The sequence below is a fragment of the Sitophilus oryzae genome, unplaced genomic scaffold, assembly GCF_002938485.1.
Source record: "Sitophilus oryzae breed Bouriz unplaced genomic scaffold, Soryzae_2.0 scaffold_1189_pilon_pilon, whole genome shotgun sequence".
In the NCBI taxonomy this organism is placed as follows: Eukaryota; Metazoa; Arthropoda; class Insecta; order Coleoptera; family Curculionidae; genus Sitophilus; species Sitophilus oryzae.
This window is the reverse complement of record NW_022145825.1, coordinates 434,528-445,849: the sequence shown is the minus strand read 5'-3', so window position 1 is coordinate 445,849 and position 11,322 is coordinate 434,528. Positions and strand designations below refer to the sequence as shown.

Genomic DNA, 11,322 nt, shown 5'->3' with positions numbered 1-11,322 from the left:
AACCACGAAAAACAATAAAGAAAAAACAAAGATTATAATCTGTATAATCTGTGATATTACTGTTATTTTTTCCTTTTTATTTCTACACTGAAAAAACATATAAAAAGAAAAAACTACAACATTGTACAGGGTGGTCGAAATTGGTCTGTTTTAACAGAGAAAACCTATTTCCTGACTAGATAGAGCAAAACCGACATAGATGTCATGGGCTCGATTTCTGAGGCACGTTTAATGACGTAAACCGCCTGTTGATATTTTCACTGCCAACCAAGATACGGGGTCTTTTTGAATTTTTTACCATTTGGAAAATTGCCCATAACTTTTCTATTTCGCTGAGTTTTTTTAAGCACTTTTTTATTCAGTGGCGTAGTAAGTTTTTTTCTATACTTGCTCTTTTTGACAGAAATAATACAAAAATAACCTATTGTGTAGAACTCACAAAAAAACAATTAAAAAGGAGATCGAAGCAGTAAAACAATCATATAGAAGGTAGAATATAAAATAAATGGGGGGAGGGGGGACTAATCATCGCGACCTTACAGATGTATTGTATCCCCCGATGTATTGTATTATCTGTTGTTATTTCTCTAACAATATGTAATGTACAAGAGGGGCGGCTGACACTTGCTTGGGATCATCCTCCACAAGTGGCACACAAGCTACCACCTTCTCCAGCAAGGGTCGGGAGCTTACCTCTAGGCCCAATAAGCGACACAAGCTACCGTTTCGTCTAGTAGGTCTTAGCGGAGCAGAAGCACGGAGATACCTCCGACTGCTCCATGAAGGACTTGCTCCAGAGGAAGCAAAAGCGAAAACACTCCTCCGAAAAGGGGAGAGTAAAGAAACCAAGAAACAACTTGACTCATCTCCATCAAAGGGCAAGAGAGGGAGCGAGAACCTCTCACCTCTTCTCCGGCAAGGAGAGAAAAAAGCCAGGATGGAAAGCAGTCCAACACCACGAGGCAAGCAGGGACGTATCACCAGCCTTGCCGCTATTGCTGGACAAGTGAAAATGGCAGTGCTGCCAGAGGATTTCCCAGAGGTTGCTCTGACCACCGACCAGCAAACGTCTCTAGAGGCTGTACTGGACGAAGTAGTGGTGATCGGATCGCAAAACAACGATCTACAAAATGTGGGTCAGCTGCGTTTTGCGGGGATACACTTTCGGGTGGGTATGATCCTCATAGATTGTGTATCTCAAGAATCGGCGAATTGGTTGGTGGAAATCGCACCTAAGCTTAAAAATTGGCAAGGGCCAGAACTGGTTGCAATGAAGGAAGAAAACATCTCTAAAGGGGCGGCCATCGCGGTCTTTCTGCCGAGGAGCAAGGTGAAAGACACCACCTACCTGCTGAGCCTTATCCAGGGTCAGAACTTCAATGTAAGGACATCGAGTCCGCGAGTCATCAACTCGAGAGAGGAGGGTCATGGTCAGGTCCTCACAATAGGAATTGACCTCAAATCCAAGGAGGCAATAGAGAAAGAGGGACATTCCTCTATTATAGATACGGGAAAACACCGGTATCAGGTCTAAGGAGAGACCAACCCAAGTAGCATTTTCACGACTTGCGACCACATGTTTACTAAACACAACGTTGGATTAGTTACAAAAAATAGTTAGCTCCCTACCTTGGGTATTAAAATAAATTTAAACGTTTTTATAACGTTGTACCGACGTTGGACTAGTACTACAGCAAAGTAGAAGCTTCTGCGACGTCGAATAAACGTTGTCTTGTAACCTTTTTTGCTTAAGTGATCTTTAGGTGATTCGGACAACGTAGTTACAACGTTGGACAATATAGAGTTTTCCGAAGTCAGTTTCAGGACCTATTCCAACGTTATGCAAACGTCGTCTATTTTACTAATTCCAACGTTGTTTAGATTTCCTTATTCTTACGTTGGTAGGACGTCGAGTCACTACCTTTTTGCAACTGTATTGAACCATAACCTTAAATCTTCTAGCCAACGTCGGTATCCAACGTCGTTTCGACCCAAAAATTATTCTCCAAACTAGTGCAGACTAGGGTTGGCACGAGGTTGTGCCGACGTTGCGCCCCGACGTTTGGTCGCGTGACACAACGTTGTCCCGACATCCAAATGCTGCTTGGGAAGTTAAAGAGGTTGAGAACATGGAGACAGATCCTCCAGCCTCCACCTAACGGGTTCCTCAGCCGGAGGCAAGCTCCTCGACTGTGAAGAGCGGCCAACCGTGGAAAGGTCTGTACCCTCGGAGGAAGAACTGTTGTCAGAGAAGGATAAGAAATACCCTGTCCCAAAGTTGTTACAACAGGGGTATGATGGGTTATAGACTGTGTGATGGCTCAAGGAAGGGGGACACAATAGATCATTAGGGTCGCGGTGATTAACCCCCCCCCCTCTTACTCATTCTACATTTTTCTCTACAATATGTAATAGAAATTCTCGGGAGTTCTGGAACGCAGTGCCCTTTCGATCGTCCTAAATAGGGCTGCGCGCGTTCGCTATTTCGAATGTGTTGCAACCTTTGCCAAATTTTCTAGGTGTCTTTTTTTACTCTGCGCTCTGTAGACGGTCCAGACTTGATAAGAATATAAATAGAGATTTAGAAGGCTATTTAGGGCAATTCTATTAAAATTCTTCTTTGTGTCTTTGGAAAAAATAATCGGTTTAAGTGTAATGCAGAGATTTAAATTATATCAAATAGGTATATATCAGGATAAATCTCTATAAGACAGATTTTTAGCCCAATAATCATTTTATACAGGGTGTGTCAAAAAACATGTGCCATCTCTCGTGGGGAGATTTCTTACGTAAAAATAAGATTTATTTTTCATATCAACATAGGTCCGATTTTGCTTTGTTTTATAGCTACAGGGTGTTAAAGTCTTAATAATCTTTCGATTTATTATAATTTTCTTCCAAGTACAGGGTGTCCCACTAAGAATATCTCTCGGCTGTATCTCGGAAAGAATTAGCCTGCGGAAAAAATATTTATAACTAAAGAGACTATGATAAATTGCTGGAAATTATTTTCAAGTTTGTAGAACGACCGCTAGGGGTCGCAACTGTAACAAAAAATAAGAAAATGGAGTTTTTGCACAATTTTGCCTAGATAAGGTGTACTATAAGTAACAGCTTCATAATCTTCAGTAAATTTTGAATATTTTTTGTTAGAGCCATTTTCCCCTATCTACCAAAATAAAGTGGTGGGGGAAGGTTAGATCTGTTTTTATTTGAATATTAATAACTCTGGACTGGATTATCGGAATCCGACAAGCGATGGCTCATTTAAAAGAGCGTTTCTTACTCTATATTGTACCATATAAACAATAATAATAAGCTTTTGAACGTAGACGCTAGGGGGCGTTGTCTTACAATTTAACAAACATTGCGCGTTTTTTCAAAAAAATTAAATGCAATAGTATATGTAATTTTAGCTGATAGTAAAGAGTAGTAAAATTTTTTTTGAAAAATATTCCAGTGATAACCCATATGGCACGTCCTTGATGAATTTATCTTTAACACTTTTTATCTATGACACTTTATTAGCATTAAAATATGTAGCACTTACAGTAACTTTTACCGTCAAAATTTCATTCGATTCACTAAAATTACTTGGAAGAAAATTATAATAAATCGAAAGATTATTAAAACTATAACACCCTGTAGCTACGAAACAAAGCAGAATCGGAACTACGTTGATATGAAAAATAAATCTTATTTTTACGTGGGGAATCTCCCCATGAGAGTTGAACCGTGTTTTTTGAAACACCCTGTATAGTTAAAAGATAAAATTTTGAGATTTTTTTTTCAATTAAGTATTTGTAGTAATCGAAAAAAACGGCGTCAAAGACGGCTGGGAATGCCAGTCGATGATAGTTTAGGCGAGGTCAGTGTCTATAGACGTCGTTTACTAAAAATTGATAAATTGACTTGTCAAAAAATAGCATTAATTATAGAAAGATTAAAAAAGGATAGAACGTTTTTCAACGTTTCCAGATACACAAATCTATTTAAAAAAAATATTTTTTTCGAATTTTAATGTATATATTTAATCGTATGGTATTTTAAAATAATGCCACTTCATTGTTGTTTTTTTTTCTCTTTTATTACAGGGTGTAATTAAGTTTTTAAAAAATGTGTTTCTTTTCTGAGATAGTATCAAGTTATCTATATTTCTGAACGATTTTAAGAAAAAGAATGAAACTAGAAGAGAGATAGTATTAGTAAGTAGGATTATTAGCCAAAATCTAATGAAAAAAAAATAAAAAAGTTTTCGCTGCGGACAGGATTCGAACCTGTGCGGGCAGAGCCCAATGGATTTCAAGTCCATCTCCTTAACCACTCGGACACCGCAGCTTGTGTGTGAATTTCTAGATAACATCTAGTTACTATACCCATGGTTTTTTTAATTTAACTTTAATATTTTTGATATTAAAATGAGTTCATTATTTTTTGATGGAATATCTTGATGAAATTTGACAAAAACAAAAAAGAATCGAAAAAGATACTTCATCTATTAATAGTATATTCAATTTTTATAATACTCATCATATTATTTTTATTATACCTATGGTCTAGACTGCGTTTTCTGCAGGAATTGTTGAGTTTAACTGTAAAATTTACAACTTGTTGTGCCATAATACATTTTATTCAAACATTTTTTGTTCGGTAGGTACTTAGGTACAAATTTTATTTGAACAAAAAAAACTATACCAGGTGTCAGACATAAATTTTGCAAAAAAATTCTGGGCTTTGCTCAAGCTGTGGGGGCCTAGTGTTGTAAAAATTAGATGCTAAAAATAACAAAAAGGTTATCTATATTATGATGCATGCTCTTATATGTACTAAAGACTATTTGGACGCGACCTAAACTTAATGGTAGAATTTTGAGAAATACATTGTTCCAGCACCACAATTTATTGATGATTTTAGCTGCTTCGGCTGGTGGAAATCGCCAGATAATGATACCCGTCATTCCTGAATGATTTTGTTCAAAATAATAAAAAATAACAACGTTGGAAAAAGTCAAGGTGGCGTTTTTTTGCAACTTTGTGACCTTTATCAGCTTTTTGTGTAGCCAAAACGACAGTTTTGTTTTGGTTTGGTTTGGTAAAACCCAGTGGTCACGTTAGTTCTCTAGAGTATAGACGATCTTCCGTCTTATTTCACTTCAGGTACAATGAAACGTTTTTTCGTCTACACACAAGGTTCTACTTGATACGTTTTGATTGGACGGGAAAGTCTGACAGGTAAAACGACACGTATAGACGAGGCTTTACAGATCTCCAATAAAAATGAACTAATATGGATTTTTTTCTTGAAACAACCCACGTTGCCTCGTATTTCAGCAATTTTTTTTGTTCTATATTAATTAACAAGAAAAAATAACAAAAAACGAGTAGCTTTCTGTTCATTTTCCCCAGACAAAAGACAGATATTTTCCTCATTTTCCGGCCTCGTGACACTGACAATGGTCATTGTTTCCGCTGTAATTCCATTTGGCCATATTTCCTAGCGGATGGACTGACAAAAGAGCTCTTGTTTTTTGTTTTCCTCGTCTGGAAAATAAAGACTATATGTCTGAAAATGAAGTAGTTCTCATGTTGAGTTAAAAGGTTACATATAATAAGGCTTGTCAAGTTTTAACTCATTGTAATTATTGTAGCCATTACGGTGGAATATTTTTTTTCTTAAAATCGTTTCATTCAAATATCAGTACATATTTCTGAAATTTTTTTTTCCAGACAAACACTGGCATTTGTAAGATGATGATACTATCTCAGAAAAAAAAAACACAGGGTATAGCCGGATTAATATGGGAAATCTGTCCCGCGGCTTTTTTGACTCGCACTCAGGGGATCCATTTGGTGTCGAGTCAAAATAATTCACCTAAATTTTTAGCTCTTTAACTCAAACGGTTTCCGAGATTCTCAAAAAAATCTGTTTTTTCAATTTTATTTTTATAGTAAAATTCAAAATTAATTAATGATGATTTTTTTTCTAATTCTTAGAAGTCCTAAGACATGAAAAAATAATATGATCATGATTCTTAAACGAAAAGCCGATTTTTAGCGGAGGAAAGAAAATTAAAACCTTCATTTTTTTAACCTTTGTGAAATATGTCACTCACTAAAAATCGTCAGAAAATGTCTTTAATACTTCTTTGCACTCAGGAATTTTTTAGAAGTTTTTGAAATTCAGAATGATATTGAAACTTTAGAGGAATATGATTGCTGGTTACTGAAAATCCTAGTAGATGGCGTTATAATGAATTCTGACTATAAAATATCGTCTACCGAAAAAGTCAACAACTGCTGCGGACTGTGTTAACTGTGTAACAAGTTTAGAATTTATAAGGTTTTACCAGAGATATGGAAGTGGGAGAATGAGCTTCGACGAGTGCGCATCCAAATTTTTGTCGACGGCAAGATGGCAGACATCTTCCAGGTCTCGCTGTCACTTCCCCTCTTTAATTGACATCTGTTTGTTTTGTTTTTTTTTTTTTCGTTTGTGTTGTTATCTAGTTAAAATTTATTATTATCTCAATTATTCAAAACACTAATTCAAAAAGGCTTGTTGTATATTGTCATAGTCATTCTAAGAAAGCTAATACGCCGGGAAAAATGATTAGTTTTCATGTGTAAGTTTATACAACATAATCGTGTTTACAGATGATCCAAAACTGTTTATTTTAGTTTTCCTAAAGGCGATTTGTAAAATCGTGATTGTAATTGGGAATGGTCAAAAATAAGTGTATGATGTGGCCATTTAAAGAGGATGTTTTTATTACGTGTGGAAGAAGATACTTGGAATCAATGTTCGTGCTTCTGTAAAACAGTGCACTCTTATAGTGTCCATGAAAGCACAAGTTCAAGTGTACCAGAAATATGTCAAATAAGATTGGTCCTTACTTGACAAGATTATTTGGAGGAAAAGAAAACATAAGATAGGGTATTTTAATCGAACAGCGAAAATTTAACATTTTTATTGTAAAGTTTGTTGTAGGTAGTTGTAGTTTTGTGCTAAATATTTCTAACATTAGCAGCAGCAGTGTTCAGAGTGTCAAGAGGAGGAGAATTTAGTTAATTAGATTTATGCACAGTTACAGGTATGGAGGCTTTTTCAAACATAGTATCAAGTTCTATAGTCAACATTTTTAGTATTCCTACAACTGTAAAAACAAAGAAAATTGGACTGAAAAAATAGCAAGATTTATATAGGAAGAAAGGGTATTATGCCAATAAGAAAATTAAATCTGTAGGCAGAAGTTTCTTATTTAAAAACTGTTATGGGGCATATATTAATTTGTATCTGTACCACAAATCACTGAGAAAAATCATATAATAGTCATAATTGTTAACGAGATGATATTTAAAAAGTGTTAAAAATGAGACTATTAGTCATGAAGCTTACAATGTTACTTTGTTTCAATATTACACTTTTATTCTTGTGAAATCTATGATGAAGTTCAAAAGCATTTTGCAATGGCCTTAAAGCAAAGGTATTTGATGCAATGAAACTTAATCAGTACCTTCCAGTATGTATTTTAGTAAGGAGATTGTCAATCCCATGTTTTTAAATAGATAAAATACAGGCCAAAGTTGACAATATTACAGTTGAGAAAGAACTATTTTATCTTAAAAAATTTTTCTTAAAATTCTGAGATCATATATCTAATTTTCTTAATAATAAATTAGGTATATGTATGTTGTACATACAGAATTTTGTTATGGACAAATAAGGATCGACAAGCTTCTTTTGTGCAAAAAATAAATTATTTTTTCTAGTATTACGACAAACCATAATGTGTTTTACAAACTTACCGGTAACAGTTTTTTTTAATAATAAAATATTTAGGAATAATTTGGGTTGTTTATCAATATATTAATGACTTGAATTTTGACAAATTGAATTCGTATCAAAATAATTTTACGAAATATAAAATTGATGTTCTATTACAAGATTGAGTTTTTATTGTCGACAAAAACCAGGATAAATACTAATAATAATACCCTTAATGATGTTTATGTATTATGAAAATATTTGTTAGAGGACCTGTTATGTAATAGTTTTTGAAACACAATTTAAAGGGACGAATAAAAAAAATAAAACAAAAACATATTTTTTCTAGGTTTATATTAAAAATACAAGGTAGTAATCATCAAAAATAATTATGAACCAAATGTTTTTTATGAATATACAACTTGAACAAAAAGTTGTTTAGAACAATTTTTACCAAATTTGCAAAAATTTTAAATTGAAACGCGTAATTCAGTACAAGTAAACATGAAATATTGTAAATACTTATTTAATATCATTTCGAGTGTTTAACGACGAAAAGTTCATCTGTCCGTAGCGTCTTTTGTCAGAATATTCGTATATTTAGTGTATTATATACCAATATTGTACGCAGTTTTGAAACTGATAATTAAACCAAACCAAACCAAACCATAATAAATGATAGAATTTCACTAAATTTAAATTGTCCCCCGTATGGTTGAAAACAGCAAATTGATATTTGATTACTTATAGATTACCACCTATATACAAAATGACACGAAGACCTGGAATATGGCGCCCAACTTGCCCATCTTCTGCGCATGTTGACGCTCATTCTCTATCCCTTCTATTTCTCTGGGTTTTACCACAGTTTAAAGAATATAGATATATCAGTTGACCCACTCTTCGCCCGTATCAAAATTCCTTCCGCCGCCGCCGCTCCCCGCCTGTCTTGTAGACTTGGGTCAGTCTACATCTGTTGCTCGACGTGTACACAACGTTCCAAGTTTATTTTAGTTTTGTTTTCGGTCCGACGCATAGAGTGAACCAAAAATAGTGTTTTAGTTGTTTTGTTCGAATTGTGAATAAAATGTCTACTAGAAATATTTGTGCAGTGGATGGTTGTGAAAGTAGAATGACAGACAATATATCGTTCTTTAGGTGCCCCAAAGATGAAGGAAGGTATGGGGTTATATAGTATAGGATATTAAGTATATAATAATTAAAGTATTAGACATATTAAGTATATTATAATTATGGAAACCTAATTATGAATAAATTGTTTTAAAAATATACATATAAATTAAGAAAAGATTTTACTCGAAATATGCACAAAATATTTATTTTTAACAATTAGTTTATTATTTTAGTAGATATTTTAGAGTAGTAGTAGATACTTTACTATTATGTTTTGGATTTTGCAGTATTTACCGGTTTGCAAAGTGCATATTAAATTATTTTTTAAGATATTTGCATTTTTTTAAATAGCATGTTATACTTTTTAGATGTTTGTATTTAACTTTAACTCCCTACCAGGAAAGTCCAATTTTAATCGTGAGGTAATAAAAATACGTGCATACAACTTGTTCTACTATTGACAAGTTTTTTAGAGTTTTTACTAAATTTTATATAACAGTAAATATATAACAATTGACGAGCACATGGGAAAAACGATGGGTATCCAGAAATGGGGTGGGGGGATAAATGTCCAGGAAACCGTTTTTTTTTAATTCAAATTACGCATGGACTTTTATATCCGAGTCTATATCGTTTTCCCATTTTTAAATGCCTGTTTCTATGTGGCCGTTATCGATATTCCCGTTTATTTAGGTACCAAAAGGTGTTTTTTTGGTACTTTCATTATTTTTTCCGTGTGCTCTTCAATTAGTAGTAAATACTGTAATAAATGATATTTGCATATTTCTTAAGTTATAGCATGTTTCGCTTTTTAGCTGTTTGCATTTAACTTGAATTATCTACCTTTTTATCCAAAGGTAATAAAAAGTACTTGGATACAACTTGTCTTGCCATTGTCAATTTCTTTTCAGTTTTTACTAAATTTTATCGAACAGTAAAATTTATTACACAATGAACTACTAACAGTCATAATTACTGTTCATGATAATCATAAAATTTTGAAAAAAATCCAAAAAAATTGACAATGGCAACCCAAGTTGTATGCAAAGGTACTTTTATTACCTTACGATAAAATTTGGGCTTTCCGAGTAGGTAAATAAAGTAAAATGCAAACATCTATAAAGCAAAACATGCTATAATTTAAAAAATATGCAAATTATTATTATATATATTAAAAAAAATAACTTATTATATTTATTTAGTATACATTTTTAGTATACATTTTTCATAATAAATTAGTATTTATTATATATATTAAAAGATAATGTTCTTAACTAAAATCCGTTTTTTATTTCACATTTCAATTCATATCGTATTTATATTTGTAAACAATGAGATATGTTTGATCGTTGTTGTTATGATAAACTAGTACTGTATTTTTATTTTTCTACTTGCTATCTTAAAATTCCTTAGTATTTTTAGTTGATTCCTCGTATACGGCCAGCGTTCTGACTGATAAAATAGCACTTCCGCTGCACCCGGTAAACGTACAAATTTTTTGTCACCTCGAAGCGTCACGGGCCGCCTTTGAAGTCAAAATAACAATAGAATTCCTTAGAGTGGGCCAACTGGTATGTATTATTTAAACTGTGGTTTTACTTGATAATGAAATGGCATTAAATTCCATTAGTTCTCAATCAAAATACAAATTCAAGTAAAAAGTGCAGGGTACATTGTATTTATTTAATGTAAGAATTTTTATTTTAGTTTATTAACGTTAATAATTAAAGTTACGGCCTAACCTGAATGTAGAGTAGATGTATGTACTCGTATGTATTAAGACAAATTAGAAAATAAAGTACTATTTATCTTTTTTTCAAGATTTTCATTAAAATGTCCCGATTTTATATGTACTTTAGCAAGTTGGTCACCTGGACTATATTCATATTATTTTGTATAAATTTACTAATATTTTTTTCAGTGTAAGGAAAATGACAGTTCTTTTGTAAATCTTTGTCGTTTGTATAATTACACATTTTGGAAATTTTCAGTGAGAAAATCAGTAAAACTAAATAGCTCAATCGTAGGTCATTTCTTGACTGATTATTGACAGATATTGACAGAATGTAACTGAGACGGTACGGTAACGGAACTGAGATGTGACGCACATGTGTGATTACACCTTAAATAATTTTAAGTTCAATGCACGGCTTTATAACATGGCAAACCAACTTCTAAAATTCTAAAAGGTTTGTTTTTCACATTATTTCTCGTCCTTTTTGCGGGAAAAAGTCCATTATTAAGGCCTTTACAATAGCCCGGTTACCGTTAGTTCGCGTGACATGTAAAAATATGATTATGCCCTCTACAAAATGTTAATGAACCTCACTTACATACGCCTAATCCAGGCTATACCAAGTATAAAACAAAATCAAATAAATTAATGTAGGCTTTTGTATTTAATTGAATAGATTAATTAAAACT

The 11,322-nt window shown here is 33.1% G+C and overlaps 1 non-coding gene across 1 annotated transcript; it reads right to left on the bottom strand.

Moving 5' to 3' along the window:
- Window positions 1–4,256: 4,256 nt before the first annotated feature.
- Trnas-uga lies at window positions 4,257–4,338 on the bottom strand. Its single transcript has one exon. It is a non-coding gene; the product is annotated as a tRNA-Ser (tRNA).
- Window positions 4,339–11,322: the final 6,984 nt, after the last annotated feature.